This window comes from Hyperolius riggenbachi, chromosome 3, assembly GCF_040937935.1.
Source record: "Hyperolius riggenbachi isolate aHypRig1 chromosome 3, aHypRig1.pri, whole genome shotgun sequence".
Lineage (NCBI taxonomy): Eukaryota > Metazoa > Chordata > Amphibia > Anura > Hyperoliidae > Hyperolius > Hyperolius riggenbachi.
Window position 1 is genome coordinate 77,753,495 of NC_090648.1, and position 19,231 is coordinate 77,772,725.

Consider the following 19,231-nt stretch of genomic DNA (forward strand, 5'->3'; position numbering starts at 1 on the left):
CGCCAGGTAAGTTGGCTCATGGTTTGCTGTCTAGACAGAGCTGATGCCCCCCTCTGGCTCTCGAGCTCCTTTTTCCCCCAGATGCATTCAGCTCTTACTGAATGCCTCCCATATGGTCTAGCGGTCAGGATTCCTGGTTTTCACCCAGGCGGCCCGGGTTCGACTCCCGGTATGGGAACATCCTGCCTTTTGGCTAAGGTGCGCTCATCAGAATCAAGCTTCCCAGGTGAGCGTACCGGAGCCCAACAAAAGCCTTCTCCTTGGGGGCCTATTAGTGCAGGGGAAGAACGGCTGTTGGCCAGAAAAAGGTCCTCCCTCTGTAATACTGGCTGTTTTCTCTTCGCCCCATCTACAAAAGTTCTCGGCGGGTGACAAGAAAGGCAATGTCCAAAGTCAGATTTTCAGTTGCTCCAAGCCCCTTTTGCAACTCTGCTGCTGATAGCGCTGATGTCCAGACTCTACTCTCAGTGGTATCTCAGTGGGTGGGAAAGTGATCAAAAGTCTCCGCGATAGGCTTGTACGCTTATAGGGTGGACTTGCCCTAACCAAAAGGCTGTCCAAGCATGAGGACAGTGCCCCATGTGAGGATTGAACTCACGACCTTCAGATTATGAGACTGACGCGCTACCTACTGCGCTAACGAGACAGTGCTTTTGCCACTGTGCTGCACACGCGCCAGGTAAGTTGGCTCATGGTTTGCTGTCTAGACAGAGCTGATGCCCCCCTCTGGCTCTCGAGCTCCTTTTTCCCCCAGATGCATTCAGCTCTTACCGAACGCCTCCCATATGGTCTAGCGGTCAGGATTCCTGGTTTTCACCCAGGCGGCCCGGGTTCGACTCCCGGTATGGGAATGCCCTGCCTTTTGGCTAAGGTGCGCTCATCAGAATCAAGCTTCCCAGGTGAGCATACCGGAGCCCAACAAAAGCCTTCTCCTTGGGGGCCTATTAGTGCAGGGGAAGAACGGCTGTTGGCCAGAAAAAGGTCCTCCCTCTGTAATACTGGCTGTTTTCTCTTCGCCCCATCTACAAAAGTTCTCGGCGGGTGACAAGAAAGGCAATGTCCAAAGTCAGATTTTCAGTTGCTCCAAGCCCCTTTTGCAACTCTGCTGCTGATAGCGCTGATGTCCAGACTCTACTCTCAGTGGTATCTCAGTGGGTGGGAAAGTGATCAAAAGTCTCCGCGATAGGCTTGTACGCTTATAGGGTGGACTTGCCCTAACCAAAAGGCTGTCCAAGCATGAGGACAGTGCCCCGTGTGAGGATTGAACTCACGACCTTCAGATTATGAGACTGACGCGCTACCTACTGCGCTAACGAGGCAGTGCTTTTGCCACTGTGCCGCACACGCGCCAGGTAAGTTGGCTCATGGTTTGCTGTCTAGACAGAGCTGATGCCCCCCTCTGGCTCTCGAGCTCCTTTTTCCCCTAGATGCATTCAGCTCTTACCGAACGCCTCCCATATGGTCTAGCGGTCAGGATTCCTGGTTTTCACCCAGGCGGCCCGGGTTCGACTCCCGGTATGGGAACGTCCTGCCTTTTGGCTAAGGTGCGCTCATCAGAATCAAGCTTCCCAGGTGAGCGTACCGGAGCCCAACAAAAGCCTTCTCCTTGGGGGCCTATTAGTGCAGGGGAAGAACGGCTGTTGGCCAGAAAAAGGTCCTCCCTCTGTAATACTGGCTGTTTTCTCTTCGCCCCATCTACAAAAGTTCTCGGCGGGTGACAAGAAAGGCAATGTCCAAAGTCAGATTTTCAGTTGCTCCAAGCCCCTTTTGCAACTCTGCTGCTGATAGCGCTGATGTCCAGACTCTACTCTCAGTGGTATCTCAGTGGGTGGGAAAGTGATCAAAAGTCTCCGCGATAGGCTTGTACGCTTATAGGGTGGACTTGCCCTAACCAAAAGGCTGTCCAAGCATGAGGACAGTGCCCCATGTGAGGACTGAACTCACGACCTTCAGATTATGAGACTGACGCGCTACCTACTGCGCTAACGAGGCAGTGCTTTTGCCACTGTGCCGCACACGCGCCAGGTAAGTTGGCTCATGGTTTGCTGTCTAGACAGAGCTGATGCCCCCCTCTGGCTCTCGAGCTCCTTTTTCCCCCAGATGCATTCAGCTCTTACCGAACGCCTCCCATATGGTCTAGCGGTCAGGATTCCTGGTTCTCACTCAGGCGGCCCGGGTTCGACTCCCGGTATGGGAACGTCCTGCCTTTTGGCTAAGGTGCGCTCATCAGAATCAAGCTTCCCAGGTGAGCGTTCCGGAGCCCAACAAAAGCCTTCTCCTTGGGGGCCTATTAGTGCAGGGGAAGAACGGCTGTTGGCCAGAAAAAGGTCCTCCCTCTGTAATACTGGCTGTTTTCTCTTCGCCCCATCTACAAAAGTTCTCGGCGGGTGACAAGAAAGGCAATGTCCAAAGTCAGATTTTCAGTTGCTCCAAGCCCCTTTTGCAACTCTGCTGCTGATAGCGCTGATGTCCAGACTCTACTCTCAGTGGTATCTCAGTGGGTGGGAAAGTGATCAAAAGTCTCCGCGATAGGCTTGTACGCTTATAGGGTGGACTTGCCCTAACCAAAAGGCTGTCCAAGCATGAGGACAGTGCCCCGTGTGAGGATTGAACTCACGACCTTCAGATTATGAGACTGACGCGCTACCTACTGCGCTAACGAGGCAGTGCTTTTGCCACTGTGCCGCACACGCGCCAGGTAAGTTGGCTCATGGTTTGCTGTCTAGACAGAGCTGATGCCCCCCTCTGGCTCTCGAGCTCCTTTTTCCCCCAGATGCATTCAGCTCTTACCGAACGCCTCCCATATGGTCTAGCGGTCAGGATTCCTGGTTTTCACCGAGGCGGCCTGGGTTCGACTCCCGGTATGGGAACATCCTGCCTTTTGGCTAAGGTGCGCTCATCAGAATCAAGCTTCCCAGGTGAGCGTACCGGAGCCCAACAAAAGCCTTCTCCTTGGGGGCCTATTAGTGCAGGGGAAGAACGGCTGTTGGCCAGAAAAAGGTCCTCCCTCTGTAATACTGGCTGTTTTCTCTTCGCCCCATCTACAAAAGTTCTCGGCGGGTGACAAGAAAGGCAATGTCCAAAGTCAGATTTTCAGTTGCTCCAAGCCCCTTTTGCAACTCTGCTGCTGATAGCGCTAATGTCCAGACTCTACTCTCAGTGGTATCTCAGTGGGTGGGAAAGTGATCAAAAGTCTCCGCGATAGGCTTGTACGCTTATAGGGTGGACTTGCCCTAACCAAAAGGCTGTCCAAGCATTAGGACAGTGCCCCGTGTGAGGATTGAACTCACGACCTTCAGATTATGAGACTGACGCGCTACCTACTGCACTAACGAGGCAGTGCTTTTGCCACTGTGCCGCACACGCGCCAGGTAAGTTGGCTCATGGTTTGCTGTCTAGACAGAGCTGATGCCCCCCTCTGGCTCTCGAGCTCCTTTTTCCCCCAGATGCATTCAGCTCTTACTGAATGCCTCCCATATGGTCTAGCGGTCAGGATTCCTGGTTTTCACCCAGGCGGCCCGGGTTCGACTCCTGGTATGGGAACATCCTGCCTTTTGGCTAAGGTGCGCTCATCAGAATCAAGCTTCCCAGGTGAGCGTACCGGAGCCCAACAAAAGCCTTCTCCTTGGGGGCCTATTAGTGCAGGGGAAGAACGGCTGTTGGCCAGAAAAAGGTCCTCCCTCTGTAATACTGGCTGTTTTCTCTTCGCCCCATCTACAAAAGTTCTCGGCGGGTGACAAGAAAGGCAATGTCCAAAGTAAGATTTTCAGTTGCTCCAAGCCCCTTTTGCAACTCTGCTGCTGATAGCGCTGATGTCCAGACTCTACTCTCAGTGGTATCTCAGTGGGTGGGAAAGTGATCAAAAGTCTCCGCGATAGGCTTGTACGCTTATAGGGTGGACTTGCCCTAACCAAAAGGCTGTCCAAGCATGAGGACAGTGCCCCATGTGAGGACTGAACTCACGACCTTCAGATTATGAGACTGACGCGCTACCTACTGCGCTAACGAGGCAGTGCTTTTGCCACTGTGCCGCACACGCGCCAGGTAAGTTGGCTCATGGTTTGCTGTCTAGACAGAGCTGATGCCCCCCTCTGGCTCTCGAGCTCCTTTTTCCCCTAGATGCATTCAGCTCTTACCGAACGCCTCCCATATGGTCTAGCGGTCAGGATTCCTGGTTTTCACCCAGGCGGCCCGGGTTCGACTCCCGGTATGGGAACGTCCTGCCTTTTGGCTAAGGTGCGCTCATCAGAATCAAGCTTCCCAGGTGAGCGTACCGGAGCCCAACAAAAGCCTTCTCCTTGGGGGCCTATTAGTGCAGGGGAAGAACGGCTGTTGGCCAGAAAAAGGTCCTCCCTCTGTAATACTGGCTGTTTTCTCTTCGCCCCATCTACAAAAGTTCTCGGCGGGTGACAAGAAAGGCAATGTCCAAAGTCAGATTTTCAGTTGCTCCAAGCCCCTTTTGCAACTCTGCTGCTGATAGCGCTGATGTCCAGACTCTACTCTCAGTGGTATCTCAGTGGGTGGGAAAGTGATCAAAAGTCTCCGCGATAGGCTTGTACGCTTATAGGGTGGACTTGCCCTAACCAAAAGGCTGTCCAAGCATGAGGACAGTGCCCCATGTGAGGACTGAACTCACGACCTTCAGATTATGAGACTGACGCGCTACCTACTGCGCTAACGAGGCAGTGCTTTTGCCACTGTGCCGCACACGCGCCAGGTAAGTTGGCTCATGGTTTGCTGTCTAGACAGAGCTGATGCCCCCCTCTGGCTCTCGAGCTCCTTTTTCCCCCAGATGCATTCAGCTCTTACCGAATGCCTCCCATATGGTCTAGCGGTCAGGATTCCTGGTTCTCACTCAGGCGGCCCGGGTTCGACTCCCGGTATGGGAACGTCCTGCCTTTTGGCTAAGGTGCGCTCATCAGAATCAAGCTTCCCAGGTGAGCGTTCCGGAGCCCAACAAAAGCCTTCTCCTTGGGGGCCTATTAGTGCAGGGGAAGAACGGCTGTTGGCCAGAAAAAGGTCCTCCCTCTGTAATACTGGCTGTTTTCTCTTCGCCCCATCTACAAAAGTTTTTGGCGGGTGACAAGAAAGGCAATGTCCAAAGTCAGATTTTCAGTTGCTCCAAGCCCCTTTTGCAACTCTGCTGCTGATAGCGCTGATGTCCAGACTCTACTCTCAGTGGTATCTCAGTGGGTGGGAAAGTGATCAAAAGTCTCCGCGATAGGCTTGTACGCTTATAGGGTGGACTTGCCCTAACCAAAAGGCTGTCCAAGCATGAGGACAGTGCCCCGTGTGAGGATTGAACTCACGACCTTCAGATTATGAGACTGACGCACTACCTACTGCGCTAACGAGGCAGTGCTTTTGCCACTGTGCCGCACACGCGCCAGGTAAGTTGGCTCATGGTTTGCTGTCTAGACAGAGCTGATGCCCCCCTCTGGCTCTCGAGCTCCTTTTTCCCCCAGATGCATTCAGCTCTTACCGAACGCCTCCCATATGGTCTAGCGGTCAGGATTCCTGGTTTTCACCGAGGCGGCCTGGGTTCGACTCCCGGTATGGGAACATCCTGCCTTTTGGCTAAGGTGCGCTCATCAGAATCAAGCTTCCCAGGTGAGCGTACCGGAGCCCAACAAAAGCCTTCTCCTTGGGGGCCTATTAGTGCAGGGGAAGAACGGCTGTTGGCCAGAAAAAGGTCCTCCCTCTGTAATACTGGCTGTTTTCTCTTCGCCCCATCTACAAAAGTTCTCGGCGGGTGACAAGAAAGGCAATGTCCAAAGTCAGATTTTCAGTTGCTCCAAGCCCCTTTTGCAACTCTGCTGCTGATAGCGCTAATGTCCAGACTCTACTCTCAGTGGTATCTCAGTGGGTGGGAAAGTGATCAAAAGTCTCCGCGATAGGCTTGTACGCTTATAGGGTGGACTTGCCCTAACCAAAAGGCTGTCCAAGCATTAGGACAGTGCCCCGTGTGAGGATTGAACTCACGACCTTCAGATTATGAGACTGACGCGCTACCTACTGCACTAACGAGGCAGTGCTTTTGCCACTGTGCCGCACACGCGCCAGGTAAGTTGGCTCATGGTTTGCTGTCTAGACAGAGCTGATGCCCCCCTCTGGCTCTCGAGCTCCTTTTTCCCCCAGATGCATTCAGCTCTTACTGAATGCCTCCCATATGGTCTAGCGGTCAGGATTCCTGGTTTTCACCCAGGTGGCCCGGGTTCGACTCCCGGTATGGGAACATCCTGCCTTTTGGCTAAGGTGCGCTCATCAGAATCAAGCTTCCCAGGTGAGCGTACCGGAGCCCAACAAAAGCCTTCTCCTTGGGGGCCTATTAGTGCAGGGGAAGAACGGCTGTTGGCCAGAAAAAGGTCCTCCCTCTGTAATACTGGCTGTTTTCTCTTCGCCCCATCTACAAAAGTTCTCGGCGGGTGACAAGAAAGGCAATGTCCAAAGTAAGATTTTCAGTTGCTCCAAGCCCCTTTTGCAACTCTGCTGCTGATAGCGCTGATGTCCAGACTCTACTCTCAGTGGTATCTCAGTGGGTGGGAAAGTGATCAAAAGTCTCCGCGATAGGCTTGTACGCTTATAGGGTGGACTTGCCCTAACCAAAAGGCTGTCCAAGCATGAGGACAGTGCCCCATGTGAGGATTGAACTCACGACCTTCAGATTATGAGACTGACGCGCTACCTACTGCGCTAACAAGGCAGTGCTTTTGCCACTGTGCTGCACACGCGCCAGGTAAGTTGGCTCATGGTTTGCTGTCTAGACAGAGCTGATGCCCCCCTCTGGCTCTCGAGCTCCTTTTTCCCCCAGATGCATTCAGCTCTTACCGAACGCCTCCCATATGGTCTAGCGGTCAGGATTCCTGGTTTTCACCCAGGCGGCCCGGGTTCGACTCCCGGTATGGGAACGCCCTGCCTTTTGGCTAAGGTGCGCTCATCAGAATCAAGCTTCCCAGGTGAGCATACCGGAGCCCAACAAAAGCCTTCTCCTTGGGGGCCTATTAGTGCAGGGGAAGAACGGCTGTTGGCCAGAAAAAGGTCCTCCCTCTGTAATACTGGCTGTTTTCTCTTCGCCCCATCTACAAAAGTTCTCGGCGGGTGACAAGAAAGGCAATGTCCAAAGTCAGATTTTCAGTTGCTCCAAGCCCCTTTTGCAACTCTGCTGCTGATAGCGCTGATGTCCAGACTCTACTCTCAGTGGTATCTCAGTGGGTGGGAAAGTGATCAAAAGTCTCCGCGATAGGCTTGTACGCTTATAGGGTGGACTTGCCCTAACCAAAAGGCTGTCCAAGCATGAGGACAGTGCCCCGTGTGAGGATTGAACTCACGACCTTCAGATTATGAGACTGACACGCTACCTACTGCGCTAACGAGGCAGTGCTTTTGCCACTGTGCCGCACACGCGCCAGGTAAGTTGGCTCATGGTTTGCTGTCTAGACAGAGCTGATGCCCCCCTCTGGCTCTCGAGCTCCTTTTTCCCCCAGATGCATTCAGCTCTTACCGAACGCCTCCCATATGGTCTAGCGGTCAGGATTCCTGGTTTTCACCCAGGCGGCCTGGGTTCGACTCCCGGTATGGGAACACCCTGCCTTTTGGCTAAGGTGCGCTCATCAGAATCAAGCTTCCCAGGTGAGCGTACCGGAGCCCAACAAAAGCCTTCTCCTTGGGGGCCTATTAGTGCAGGGGAAGAACGGCTGTTGGCCAGAAAAAGGTCCTCCCTCTGTAATACTGGCTGTTTTCTCTTCGCCCCATCTACAAAAGTTCTCGGCGGGTGACAAGAAAGGCAATGTCCAAAGTCAGATTTTCAGTTGCTCCAAGCCCCTTTTGCAACTCTGCTGCTGATAGCGCTGATGTCCAGACTCTACTCTCAGTGGTATCTCAGTGGGTGGGAAAGTGATCAAAAGTCTCCGCGATAGGCTTGTACGCTTATAGGGTGGACTTGCCCTAACCAAAAGGCTGTCCAAGCATGAGGACAGTGCCCCATGTGAGGATTGAACTCACGACCTTCAGATTATGAGACTGACGCGCTACCTACTGCGCTAACGAGGCAGTGCTTTTGCCACTGTGCCGCACACGCGCCAGGTAAGTTGGCTCATGGTTTGCTGTCTAGACAGAGCTGATGCCCCCCTCTGGCTCTCGAGCTCCTTTTTCACCCAGATGCATTCAGCTCTTACCGAACGCCTCCCATATGGTCTAGCGGTCAGGATTCCTGGTTTTCACCCAGGCGGCCTGGGTTCGACTCCCGGTATGGGAACATCCTGCCTTTTGGCTAAGGTGCGCTCATCAGAATCAAGCTTCCCAGGTGAGCGTACCGGAGCCCAACAAAAGCCTTCTCCTTGGGGGCCTATTAGTGCAGGGGAAGAACGGCTGTTGGCCAGAAAAAGGTCCTCCCTCTGTAATACTGGCTGTTTTCTCTTCGCCCCATCTACAAAAGTTCTCGGCGGGTGACAAGAAAGGCAATGTCCAAAGTCAGATTTTCAGTTGCTCCAAGCCCCTTTTGCAACTCTGCTGCTGATAGCGCTGATGTCCAGACTCTACTCTCAGTGGTATCTCAGTGGGTGGGAAAGTGATCAAAAGTCTCCGCGATAGGCTTGTACGCTTATAGGGTGGACTTGCCCTAACCAAAAGGCTGTCCAAGCATGAGGACAGTGCCCCATGTGAGGACTGAACTCACGACCTTCAGATTATGAGACTGACGCGCTTCCTACTGCGCTAACGAGGCAGTGCTTTTGCCACTGTGCCGCACACGCGCCAGGTAAGTTGGCTCATGGTTTGCTGTCTAGACAGAGCTGATGCCCCCCTCTGGCTCTCGAGCTCCTTTTTCCCCCAGATGCATTCAGCTCTTACCGAACGCCTCCCATATGGTCTAGCGGTCAGGATTCCTGGTTCTCACTCAGGCGGCCCGGGTTCGACTCCCGGTATGGGAACGTCCTGCCTTTTGGCTAAGGTGCGCTCATCAGAATCAAGCTTCCCAGGTGAGCGTTCCGGAGCCCAACAAAAGCCTTCTCCTTGGGGGCCTATTAGTGCAGGGGAAGAACGGCTGTTGGCCAGAAAAAGGTCCTCCCTCTGTAATACTGGCTGTTTTCTCTTCGCCCCATCTACAAAAGTTCTCGGCGGGTGACAAGAAAGGCAATGTCCAAAGTCAGATTTTCAGTTGCTCCAAGCCCCTTTTGCAACTCTGCTGCTGATAGCGCTGATGTCCAGACTCTACTCTCAGTGGTATCTCAGTGGGTGGGAAAGTGATCAAAAGTCTCCGCGATAGGCTTGTACGCTTATAGGGTGGACTTGCCCTAACCAAAAGGCTGTCCAAGCATGAGGACAGTGCCCCATGTGAGGATTGAACTCACGACCTTCAGATTATGAGACTGACGCGCTACCTACTGCGCTAACGAGGCAGTGCTTTTGCCACTATGCCGCACACGCGCCAGGTAAGTTGGCTCATGGTTTGCTGTCTAGACAGAGCTGATGCCCCCCTCTGGCTCTCGAGCTCCTTTTTCACCCAGATGCATTCAGCTCTTACCGAACGCCTCCCATATGGTCTAGCGGTCAGGATTCCTGGTTTTCACCCAGGCGGCCTGGGTTCGACTCCCGGTATGGGAACATCCTGCCTTTTGGCTAAGGTGCGCTCATCAGAATCAAGCTTCCCAGGTGAGCGTACCGGAGCCCAACAAAAGCCTTCTCCTTGGGGGCCTATTAGTGCAGGGGAAGAACGGCTGTTGGCCAGAAAAAGGTCCTCCCTCTGTAATACTGGCTGTTTTCTCTTCGCCCCATCTACAAAAGTTCTCGGCGGGTGACAAGAAAGGCAATGTCCAAAGTCAGATTTTCAGTTGCTCCAAGCCCCTTTTGCAACTCTGCTGCTGATAGCGCTGATGTCCAGACTCTACTCTCAGTGGTATCTCAGTGGGTGGGAAAGTGATCAAAAGTCTCCGCGATAGGCTTGTACGCTTATAGGGTGGACTTGCCCTAACCAAAAGGCTGTCCAAGCATGAGGACAGTGCCCCGTGTGAGGATTGAACTCACGACCTTCAGATTATGAGACTGACGCGCTACCTACTGCGCTAACGAGGCAGTGCTTCTGCCACTGTGCCGCACACGCGCCAGGTAAGTTGGCTCATGGTTTGCTGTCTAGACAGAGCTGATGCCCCCCTCTGGCTCTCGAGCTCCTTTTTCCCCCAGATGCATTCAGCTCTTACCGAACGCCTCCCATATGGTCTAGCGGTCAGGATTCCTGGTTTTTACCCAGGCGGCCCGGGTTCGACTCCTGGTATGGGAACGTCCTGCCTTTTGGCTAAGGTGCGCTCATCAGAATCAAGCTTCCCAGGTGAGCGTACCGGAGCCCAACAAAAGCCTTCTCCTTGGGGGCCTATTAGTGCAGGGGAAGAACGGCTGTTGGCCAGAAAAAGGTCCTCCCTCTGTAATACTGGCTGTTTTCTCTCCTCCTCCTCCTCCTCCTCCTCCTCCTCCTCCTCCTCCTCCTCCTCCTCCTGGCACACTTTCGGATCTGACTCAGGTCTGAGTGCTACCACGTTGTGATCGCAACGCCAGACAGGGAACAAGTGCACTACCAGCAATATATATACAGATGTACTCTCCAGCACCTCCCTAAGTGCTGGACCAATGGAAAGAGGCAAAATTGTCAGCTGACCAGCTTGGTCAGCTGACCCTTTTCTGGCTGCCATATAGGTTCTGCCTTTCCGCGCGGACACGCGTCATTCTAAACCTAGAAGGACTCTGAGTCCCAGCCATGTCAGCACCGCTCTGCGGTGTATCCGCAACAGAGCCATGCACGCTAACGTTTCTCCGCTCTCCGCCATGCCCTTCACAGAAGCAGCCGCCTAACGCTGAGTAGAGGCGGCTGCTCTCCCACGAATCTTCACATCACCCCCCCCCCCCCCCCCCCGAGGAGTGGACTCCGGACAGTTCCTTCTAGGCTTTTCCGGATGTAACGTGAGAAACTCCCTCTTCAAATCATCAGCATGCATGCGGCCCTCAGGAACCCACATTCTTTCCTCAATACCATACCCCTTCCAGTGCACCAGATACTGTACTGAATTCTGCACTATCTGTGAGTCCAAAATTTTCTCTACTTCATACTCCGGTTGACTATCCACCATCACAGGAGGAGGAGGAGTAGGACCCACATGGACTGCATGTTTGAGTAGGGACACGTGGAAAGACCTTACCCCACGCATGCTGGCGGGAAGATCAATGGCATAAGTAACGTTATTGATCTTTTTAGTTACCGGGAATGGACCCACAAACCTGGGACCAAGCTTGTCTGAGGGTTGTCTTAGGGTCAAGTGACGTGTGGACACCCAAACCAAGTCTCGTGGCTGGAACCTCCACTCTAACGAGCGTCTCTTGTCAGCTTGACCCTTTTGCCTCTGAAATGCCCTTTCTAGATTACTCTTCACCGTCCACCAAATATCTCTAAATGCCCTCTGCCAAGCCTCCAGAGTAGGAAACGGAGTAGAGGCTACTGGCAAAGGGGAGAATTTGGGCGATCTCCCCGTCACAATCTGGAACAGAGAATAACCAGAAGAAGAATTCTTCAAATTATTTTGTGCGAATTCTGCGAAGGGCAGAAATTTTACCCAGTCATTCTGTGCCTCCACAACGTAACATCTCAAGAACTGCTCCAAAGACTGATTAATACGTTCAGTCTGCCCATTGGTCTGTGGGTGGTAGCCTGACGAGAAAGACAGCTTCATGCCCATTTGGTGGCAAAATGCCCTCCAGAATCTAGAGACGAATTGGACTCCCCGATCTGACACTATGTTTTCCAGAATGCAATGCAGCCGGAAAATGTGGACGATGAATAGGTCGGCCAATTCCTGGGCCGAGGGGAGTCCTTTCAAGGGCACAAAATGGGTCATCTTGCTGAAGCGGTCGACTACCACCCAAATGACCGACATGCCGTTAGACCTGGGGAGCTCGCCCACAAAATCCATGGACAAGTGGGTCCACGGCTCACTTGGGGTGGGCAAAGGCTGCAAGGTACCGACAGGTGCCAGCCGGGAGGGTTTACTTTTTGCACAAATTGCACACTCCCTAACAAACTCCTTGCAATCTACTGACAGGGAAGGCCACCAGGCACACCTGGCCACAAGTGTTAAGCTTGGAGGTGTATTCTCCACAGTCAGCATGCAACACATAAGCTGACGTGAAGGAGGTACACACACCAGCACAAGGAATCAGGATATCCCCAGTTTAGTGGAGGAGAGGACTGACTCCAATAGGAGATTGTGGTGCACAGAGCCGGTGCAGATCCGAACAGCCACAAACAATACTTTTGTGATAACGTCTCAGCGCAAAGTAGCGCTGAGCGCATAAACCAGGACTGAGGAGATCAGGACAGGTTGACAGAATGAACGCTTGCTTAACTAGCCACTACTAAGTGACAGCAAGCGTCCACAACAAGGCAGACTGGAATGAGGCAGCCAATGCTTGCAGCGATGGCGTGCCTCACAAAGACAGGACAGGATAGTCAGGAAATAGGAGGATCAAGATAGATGAACGTAACACAGACAAATATACAATAAGTATGTTTTCCTAGCGTATTACAAGTACAGCTATCAATGAACCTATTTGTAACGTCTGACTAACATATGTATATATCGGCAATGAACCGATATATGACATAAGCAGGAACGCTGACTAGGACTGGAGCAATACAGGGAACAGGACTCAGAAGGATTCGCTATCTCTTCGCAGAGATGAACGCAATCCACAAACAGAACCAGGAGCAGGATACTAACTCAGCACGGGTGATCACGATACGCGCAACCTACCAAAACGTGCTGGAAGGCTGACTAACTGAACACAGGAAGTAAACAGTTCGTGTACGTATATATCAGCGACACTGATGTATCAACGTAACACGAATACAAGGAAAATAACAAAATGTGCAAGTATGCGTATATATTGGCGATGAACCAATATATGACACAAGACAAGCAGAGTAACAACTTCTAGAACAAGAGCAGAACTAGGAGGACTCGCTGACCCCTTCGCAGGAGTCAGCGCAGTCCACACGGACTAGGAACGAGGTGGGGCACGAGCAGAGTAACAGACAGAATCTGAGACTATGGTAGCCCATGAAGCATTGCAGGAAGCAGTTCTTTATACTGAGGTCATCCAATGGGAGCAGACCTGCAGATTCCCACACAAGTGAGTGGTAATTAATCACAGGCTGACAGCAGGAAAAGGCAGACAATGATATGCAGCCTGCAGGAAAGGAATTGCCACTCCATTGCAGCAGACAATGTTTGTTTACACAAAAGCATATTAAACTGTCATTAACTTCAGAGCGACTGCAGATGGAATCAGCAACTAGTTTAAGTGCAAACCAAACTATGCAAGCAAATGCATGTAATGACATCAAAACTGCTTGGGTTGCAATACCACTGCAGCCAGCAGTAAACGCTGCAGAAGCGATCATAACAGTAACCCCCCCCCCCCCTTAAACGCGGCCTCTGGACGCCTATAAAAACTGACATATTTCTCCTGAACCACCCAAACCAAAAAATCAGAAGTGGAAAATCCAGCAAACTGATCTGACTGAAAATTCATGAAGGTCGGAACATCCCGACAAAACCAAATTCCTGAATCAGTCTCACCAAAACTAGACCAATTGGAACCAGAACCTACCGAACCATGCCCGTCAGCACTACAAGCCTCAGTGTGATACCCATCAGAACCACGACTTCCAGAAAAAAAAACCCAGAAACTCTCTGAGCGATACCCACCGCCTTCCAGGGACTGTCCAAAAACGCCAAAGCCTTTGCAATGCCCACCGGAACTGTCCTTACCAACACAAAACCCACTGTTGAACCAGTCCAAGGTACCAGGACAAGTTTCCTCAGAGATCTCCCAGAACACTTGGAAGCTCCAAAGAGATCCCCACAGGTTAGAACGCCCCTTAGGCTCACATGGAGAACTATCAAGAACCCCTATGGAACCCAGGGCAACTCCAGAGTCAGGGTCACAAGGACAAACATCAAGATCAGGGCTTTTAGGGACCAGAACCATCTCCGGGCATGCAGGCCAACCGGCAACATCAGAACATGTCTCCACTAGGGAAGCATGTGAGCACGCTAACACAGACACACTTGGGCACTCTGGCATACGAAGCACATCTGGGCACACCGGCACAAGAGAGACTTCTGGGCATGTCAAGGAACTGGGAACCTCAAAGTCAGTCAAGACAGGACCGAAACCAGGACTGGGCAAAAAAAAATCATCATGACCAGACTTCACAGTTACTGGATTCTCACTAAAAAATGCAGGATCAGACTTAGATGTCTCTGATTCCAGCAAGGTTATTAACAAATCATGTTCAGGGGCATTTACAAGACAGGACAAATCTTCTGATGTATGCACCGAACTAGACAGGGTTCCCATAACTTCTTCTGGACTAGACAGAGACTCATCAAATACACTGGATTGGAGCTTATGAAGGGCTGCAAAACAAGTCAGTATTGCAGCAATCCCCACTGAACTAGGCAAAACTGAGGAACTCACTGGACAGGAAGGGGACTCTGGAACTACTGCCACATTGGCCAGAAAACCAGAATTTTCCAGGATACAGGGCTGGGTTTCAGAAACACTCATTAACCCGGACTGAAATTCTGAGATTTCTATTATTTTTTCCAGCGAGTCAGAATTATCCATGTTACAGGGCAATACTTCTGAAACATTCAGAGGACAGGGCTGAAGTTCCCTGACTACTGTGATATCAGAGAGGGACTCAACATCTTTAGCTAAATCAGACTGTGCACAGGGCAAGGTATCAAAAACGCTTGCTGACAAAGACAATGTTTCAATAGCTTCTGCTTCACTGGGCAGAGATTCATCAAGTTTTATTAGAGCAGACTGTAATTCCAAAACAGCTGCTAAACAAGTGAATACTACTGCAACACCCACTGAAGTAAGCAGTGCCTCAGACTCCTCTACTAGAGGATCTGAAGTATCCAAAGTACTGGGTGAAGCATAAGACTCTGCGACCACAGCTTCACTGGACAGGATCACTGAACAGGCCATATCGCAGGGCAAAACCATGGAAGCACCTGCTGGACAGCATAATGATTCTGTGACCTGAGCTTCATTGGGAAGATCTACTGCACAATTCATGGTACAGGGCAAATTTACTGGAACATTTTCTGAACAAGGTAATAATTCTACGATTTCAGGTTCACATAGCAGATGCTCTGAGCTATTCACGAAACTAGAGCGAGGTGTAGAGACAGGAAGATCAAGACACAATGTTTGTGCATCTGAAGCACTATTCAATTGTAAAATTGGGAAATTCAGATGCTGGGGTTCTGAGGTTTCTAGACAGGATTGCTGGGACTCAGAAACTAATGTAGTGCATCTATTGGCATCTGCTGGATCAGACAGGAGTTGAACTTTATTAACACAGGTAAATTCTACAGAAGTGTTTGCAGAGGCAGGCAAAGATTTTCTAATGTCTGTTTCACTGAACAAAGACTCATGAGTACTGGCTAGGCTGGACTCAGAAGTCAGCAGGACCTCTGGGTCCTCTGCTGAGAAATTTGTGCAGGGCAAGGTTAAGGAAGTATTAGTAATTTCTGTCTTACTGGGAAGTAACACTGAGTTATCCATGGTACAGGGTGGAATTACAGGAACTTCAATTTCACACAAAAGGAGCTCTGAATCACTCGCTGAATCAGCCAAAGGTGCTGAAGCAGGCGAGTCCTCAGGAACTGAGGAAGTGGAACAATCTCCAATTGACAGTGTGTCTTCCCTGGTATCAACTGATTGAATCGCATAAAAATCGTCCAAAATCATTCTCCACACATCGATCAATGGAGCCACAAAGTCATACCCACACACACCAGTCTTTATTAGGTTATAAGCCGACTTAATGCATGCATTCAATACTAATTCACTTTTTGCACTGTAAAACTGACAAAATGAACTTGCATCTTTCTTCCATTCATAGACCAGGGCTTCCATCTCTCCTTTCTCAAATGGAGGATCCCATGCATATTTAACAGCTGAGCATTCCGGCTGATCATAGTTTGCAAATGTGTTTGTGGCAGAAACATACATTGGGTTATTTAGCAGGCGATTGGCCGATTTCTTATTCCTAAGGATCTCCAATACCTGTAGCAAGTGTTGAACTGTAGTGTATGCAAATTTCCCTTGCTGCACGAATAAATTGATCTGTTCAATACTCTGTAATATATCTTCATAATCATATTCAGATAATTCATTTAAACAAGAACTCTTATTTTCCCTGGCTAGCAATGAAAGTTCATTAGTAGTTTCACAGGTCCATTTGACTCCCCTGAATGGTGACTGAATTTCATTATCTGCTAATGGCGGAGTCTCATTACAGATCTGATGCGCAGTCGCTAAGGGCAACGACTTCGCTGATTGTAACGCTTTTCTTTTGGAGCGTTTACGTTTGGCTTTAGACCCTGCTGCCTTAGGTGATTTATTCAAAGCAGAAGAAAAGTTATCAGAACAATTATCTGCTTGCTGATTATTTTTGCAAGCAGTAGAAGGAGCAGCTGATTGACAAGCTGCCAGGAGCTCATTAAAAGGGTAAGGCAAGTTAGTTTTGCGCAGCCAGTTATGGATCACAAACGCTAGAAATTCCAGCGGTCTCTCCTTCAAATTGGTATGATCCAAGACATCGTACGCCCACTGGAACAAATTTCCCTTAAACAAAACATAAATTAGCTGGGGGGCCCACGTTGAAACAGGAGTAGCCTGGAGCTCAGGATTGGCCAGGAACCTGGTACATTCAGAAAAAAACTCATTTTCTGTTTCAGAATTAAGTTTCTCAAACTTCTTAAAGGAACAGGAACCATAACAAACAGTGTCATTTTTGCTGGAAACCCCCCCCCCCCACACACACACACACAATGGGGATTGGTAATGGGGCTACAATAATGTTAAGCTTGGAGGTGTATTCTCCACAGTCAGCATGCAACACATAAGCTGACATGAAGGAGGTACACACACCAGCACAAGGAATCAGGATATCCCCAGTTTAGTGGAGGAGAGGACTGACTCCAATAGGAGATTGTGGTGCACAGAGCCGGTGCAGATCCGAACAGCCACAAACAATACTTTTGTGATAACGTCTCAGCGCAAAGTAGCGCTGAGCGCATAAACCAGGACTGAGGAGATCAGGACAGGTTGATAGAATGAACGCTTGCTTAACTAGCCACTACTAAGTGACAGCAAGCGTCCACAACAAGACAGACTGGAATGAGGCAGCCAATGCTTGCAGCGATGGCGTGCCTCACAAAGACAGGACAGGATAGTCAGGAAATAGGAGGATCAAGATAGATGAACGTAACACAGACAAATATACAATAAGTATGTTTTCCTAGCGTATTACAATTACAGCTATCAATGAACCTATTTGTAACGTCTGACTAACATATGTATATATCGGCAATGAACCGATATATGACATAAGCAGGAACGCTGACTAGGACTGGAGCAATACAGGGAACAGGACTCAGAAGGATTCGCTATCTCTTCGCAGAGATGAACGCAATCCACAAACAGAACCAGGAGCAGGATACTAACTCAGCACGGGTGATCACGATACGCGCAACCTACCAAAACGTGCTGGAAGGCTGACTAACTGAACACAGGAAGTAAACAGTTCGTGTACGTATATATCAGCGACACTGATGTATCAACGTAACACGAATACAAGGAAAATAACAAAATGTGCAAGTATGCGTATATATTGGCGATGAACCAATATATGACACAAGACAAGCAGAGTAACAACTTCTAGAACAAGAGCAGAACTAGGAGGACTCGCTGACCCCTTCGCAGGAGTCAGCGCAGTCCACACGGACTAGGAACGAGGTGGGGCACGAGCAGAGTAACAGACAGAATCTGAGACTATGGTAGCCCATGAAGCATTGCAGGAAGCAGTTCTTTATACTGAGGTCATCCAATGGGAGCAGACCTGCAGATTCCCACACAAGTGAGTGGTAATTAATCACAGGCTGACAGCAGGAAAAGGCAGACAATGATATGCAGCCTGCAGGAAAGGAATTGCCACTCCATTGCAGCAGACAATGTTTGTTTACACAAAAGCATATTAAACTGTCATTAACTTCAGAGCGACTGCAGATGGAATCAGCAACTAGTTTAAGTGCAAACCAAACTATGCAAGCAAATGCATGTAATGACATCAAAACTGCTTGGGTTGCAATACCACTGCAGCCAGCAGTAAACGCTGCAGAAGCGATCATAACAGTAAGATCCTGTGTTCTGGCTGCTCCGGGATGTCCAGCGTTCTTGTGCGCATGGAACATCTCTAAGATCTGGAGACGGAAGGGCAGAGGAATGAATATGACTCCTTCAGGCTTCCCTTCGGGGATGTCCTGCTGAAATGGACTTAAAGTCCCCTTTGTAATGATCGGTGAAGCACAGAGAGTATCTGATTACCGGTGATCTGCAGTATCACTGGGAATACAGATGTATACCAGATTATAAGTGATCTGCAGTATCACCGATAATCCGATATATACCAGCTAACCTCTGTTCACCTGAGTAGAGTGTAGTGTTTTGGTGTAACAGTAACACTTTGAGGGCAAAGCCTCAGCGCAGTCAGGAGTACTGCACGGATTCCTTCCGCAGACCTGAACTCTCCAAGACGGGAGGAATCAGGCTGACAGTAGGAAGGATAGTCTGAAAGTAACCCTCTGGAGGAAGTGTCACTAACAGAACGGGGAATCGCCTCTAACAGTAAGGTCGGTTCTCGAGGTCGGACAAGCCAGGTCGTACACACACGGACAGACAAAATACAAGATCAGGAGGCAAAGGCGGAGTCTAAGTACAGGCAGGGTTCGGCAACAGGGTATCAGATATATCGAGGCACTAGATCAGAGTTCAAGAGGATAGTCAGGCAGGCAAAGGGTCATAACAGATAATCACAATCAAACTAGTACTTTAAGCTATCAACAGAATCTAGCTAAGTGTAGGATTACAGCTCCAGCTGGTCCCGGCACACTTGCAGATCTGACTACAGATCAGGGTGCTCCCACATATGTGATTGCAACGCCAGACACCAGAGAAATGACCAACTAGCAGTATACATACACAGGCACCTTCTCCAGCACCTCCCTCAGTGCTGGACCAATGAGGAGTGGAGCCAGAGTCAGCTGGTCATCTGACTCACTTCTGGCTGTAATATCTTCCCTGTCTGAGTGCGCGCGCATCACTCTAA

At 50.4% G+C, this 19,231-nt stretch overlaps 31 non-coding genes across 31 annotated transcripts; 16 read left to right on the forward strand and 15 right to left on the reverse strand.

Annotated features, from left to right (window-relative positions):
- The first annotated feature begins 106 nt into the window (after positions 1-106).
- On the forward strand, positions 107-178 carry TRNAE-UUC (transfer RNA glutamic acid (anticodon UUC)). The gene has a single exon. It is a non-coding gene; the product is annotated as a tRNA-Glu (tRNA).
- A 395-nt stretch (positions 179-573) lies between these two features.
- TRNAM-CAU (transfer RNA methionine (anticodon CAU)) lies at positions 574-646 on the reverse strand. Its single transcript has one exon. It is a non-coding gene; the product is annotated as a tRNA-Met (tRNA).
- A 133-nt stretch (positions 647-779) lies between these two features.
- On the forward strand, positions 780-851 carry TRNAE-UUC (transfer RNA glutamic acid (anticodon UUC)). Its single transcript has one exon. It is a non-coding gene; the product is annotated as a tRNA-Glu (tRNA).
- Positions 852-1,246: 395 nt separating this feature from the next.
- TRNAM-CAU (transfer RNA methionine (anticodon CAU)) lies at positions 1,247-1,319 on the reverse strand. Its single transcript has one exon. It is a non-coding gene; the product is annotated as a tRNA-Met (tRNA).
- A 133-nt stretch (positions 1,320-1,452) lies between these two features.
- TRNAE-UUC (transfer RNA glutamic acid (anticodon UUC)) lies at positions 1,453-1,524 on the forward strand. Its single transcript has one exon. It is a non-coding gene; the product is annotated as a tRNA-Glu (tRNA).
- Positions 1,525-1,919: 395 nt separating this feature from the next.
- TRNAM-CAU (transfer RNA methionine (anticodon CAU)) lies at positions 1,920-1,992 on the reverse strand. Its single transcript has one exon. It is a non-coding gene; the product is annotated as a tRNA-Met (tRNA).
- A 133-nt stretch (positions 1,993-2,125) lies between these two features.
- TRNAE-CUC (transfer RNA glutamic acid (anticodon CUC)) lies at positions 2,126-2,197 on the forward strand. Its single transcript has one exon. It is a non-coding gene; the product is annotated as a tRNA-Glu (tRNA).
- Positions 2,198-2,592: 395 nt separating this feature from the next.
- Positions 2,593-2,665, reverse strand: TRNAM-CAU (transfer RNA methionine (anticodon CAU)). Its single transcript has one exon. It is a non-coding gene; the product is annotated as a tRNA-Met (tRNA).
- A 133-nt stretch (positions 2,666-2,798) lies between these two features.
- On the forward strand, positions 2,799-2,870 carry TRNAE-UUC (transfer RNA glutamic acid (anticodon UUC)). Its single transcript has one exon. It is a non-coding gene; the product is annotated as a tRNA-Glu (tRNA).
- Positions 2,871-3,265: 395 nt separating this feature from the next.
- On the reverse strand, positions 3,266-3,338 carry TRNAM-CAU (transfer RNA methionine (anticodon CAU)). The gene has a single exon. It is a non-coding gene; the product is annotated as a tRNA-Met (tRNA).
- A 133-nt stretch (positions 3,339-3,471) lies between these two features.
- On the forward strand, positions 3,472-3,543 carry TRNAE-UUC (transfer RNA glutamic acid (anticodon UUC)). The gene has a single exon. It is a non-coding gene; the product is annotated as a tRNA-Glu (tRNA).
- Positions 3,544-3,938: 395 nt separating this feature from the next.
- On the reverse strand, positions 3,939-4,011 carry TRNAM-CAU (transfer RNA methionine (anticodon CAU)). The gene has a single exon. It is a non-coding gene; the product is annotated as a tRNA-Met (tRNA).
- A 133-nt stretch (positions 4,012-4,144) lies between these two features.
- TRNAE-UUC (transfer RNA glutamic acid (anticodon UUC)) lies at positions 4,145-4,216 on the forward strand. The gene has a single exon. It is a non-coding gene; the product is annotated as a tRNA-Glu (tRNA).
- A 395-nt stretch (positions 4,217-4,611) lies between these two features.
- Positions 4,612-4,684, reverse strand: TRNAM-CAU (transfer RNA methionine (anticodon CAU)). The gene has a single exon. It is a non-coding gene; the product is annotated as a tRNA-Met (tRNA).
- A 133-nt stretch (positions 4,685-4,817) lies between these two features.
- TRNAE-CUC (transfer RNA glutamic acid (anticodon CUC)) lies at positions 4,818-4,889 on the forward strand. The gene has a single exon. It is a non-coding gene; the product is annotated as a tRNA-Glu (tRNA).
- A 395-nt stretch (positions 4,890-5,284) lies between these two features.
- On the reverse strand, positions 5,285-5,357 carry TRNAM-CAU (transfer RNA methionine (anticodon CAU)). The gene has a single exon. It is a non-coding gene; the product is annotated as a tRNA-Met (tRNA).
- A 133-nt stretch (positions 5,358-5,490) lies between these two features.
- TRNAE-UUC (transfer RNA glutamic acid (anticodon UUC)) lies at positions 5,491-5,562 on the forward strand. The gene has a single exon. It is a non-coding gene; the product is annotated as a tRNA-Glu (tRNA).
- A 395-nt stretch (positions 5,563-5,957) lies between these two features.
- TRNAM-CAU (transfer RNA methionine (anticodon CAU)) lies at positions 5,958-6,030 on the reverse strand. Its single transcript has one exon. It is a non-coding gene; the product is annotated as a tRNA-Met (tRNA).
- A 133-nt stretch (positions 6,031-6,163) lies between these two features.
- TRNAE-UUC (transfer RNA glutamic acid (anticodon UUC)) lies at positions 6,164-6,235 on the forward strand. The gene has a single exon. It is a non-coding gene; the product is annotated as a tRNA-Glu (tRNA).
- A 395-nt stretch (positions 6,236-6,630) lies between these two features.
- TRNAM-CAU (transfer RNA methionine (anticodon CAU)) lies at positions 6,631-6,703 on the reverse strand. Its single transcript has one exon. It is a non-coding gene; the product is annotated as a tRNA-Met (tRNA).
- A 133-nt stretch (positions 6,704-6,836) lies between these two features.
- TRNAE-UUC (transfer RNA glutamic acid (anticodon UUC)) lies at positions 6,837-6,908 on the forward strand. The gene has a single exon. It is a non-coding gene; the product is annotated as a tRNA-Glu (tRNA).
- Positions 6,909-7,303: 395 nt separating this feature from the next.
- On the reverse strand, positions 7,304-7,376 carry TRNAM-CAU (transfer RNA methionine (anticodon CAU)). Its single transcript has one exon. It is a non-coding gene; the product is annotated as a tRNA-Met (tRNA).
- Positions 7,377-7,509: 133 nt separating this feature from the next.
- TRNAE-UUC (transfer RNA glutamic acid (anticodon UUC)) lies at positions 7,510-7,581 on the forward strand. The gene has a single exon. It is a non-coding gene; the product is annotated as a tRNA-Glu (tRNA).
- Positions 7,582-7,976: 395 nt separating this feature from the next.
- Positions 7,977-8,049, reverse strand: TRNAM-CAU (transfer RNA methionine (anticodon CAU)). The gene has a single exon. It is a non-coding gene; the product is annotated as a tRNA-Met (tRNA).
- A 133-nt stretch (positions 8,050-8,182) lies between these two features.
- On the forward strand, positions 8,183-8,254 carry TRNAE-UUC (transfer RNA glutamic acid (anticodon UUC)). Its single transcript has one exon. It is a non-coding gene; the product is annotated as a tRNA-Glu (tRNA).
- Positions 8,255-8,649: 395 nt separating this feature from the next.
- Positions 8,650-8,722, reverse strand: TRNAM-CAU (transfer RNA methionine (anticodon CAU)). Its single transcript has one exon. It is a non-coding gene; the product is annotated as a tRNA-Met (tRNA).
- Positions 8,723-8,855: 133 nt separating this feature from the next.
- Positions 8,856-8,927, forward strand: TRNAE-CUC (transfer RNA glutamic acid (anticodon CUC)). Its single transcript has one exon. It is a non-coding gene; the product is annotated as a tRNA-Glu (tRNA).
- A 395-nt stretch (positions 8,928-9,322) lies between these two features.
- Positions 9,323-9,395, reverse strand: TRNAM-CAU (transfer RNA methionine (anticodon CAU)). The gene has a single exon. It is a non-coding gene; the product is annotated as a tRNA-Met (tRNA).
- A 133-nt stretch (positions 9,396-9,528) lies between these two features.
- On the forward strand, positions 9,529-9,600 carry TRNAE-UUC (transfer RNA glutamic acid (anticodon UUC)). The gene has a single exon. It is a non-coding gene; the product is annotated as a tRNA-Glu (tRNA).
- A 395-nt stretch (positions 9,601-9,995) lies between these two features.
- TRNAM-CAU (transfer RNA methionine (anticodon CAU)) lies at positions 9,996-10,068 on the reverse strand. Its single transcript has one exon. It is a non-coding gene; the product is annotated as a tRNA-Met (tRNA).
- A 133-nt stretch (positions 10,069-10,201) lies between these two features.
- TRNAK-UUU (transfer RNA lysine (anticodon UUU)) lies at positions 10,202-10,273 on the forward strand. Its single transcript has one exon. It is a non-coding gene; the product is annotated as a tRNA-Lys (tRNA).
- The last annotated feature ends 8,958 nt before the right edge of the window (positions 10,274-19,231 follow it).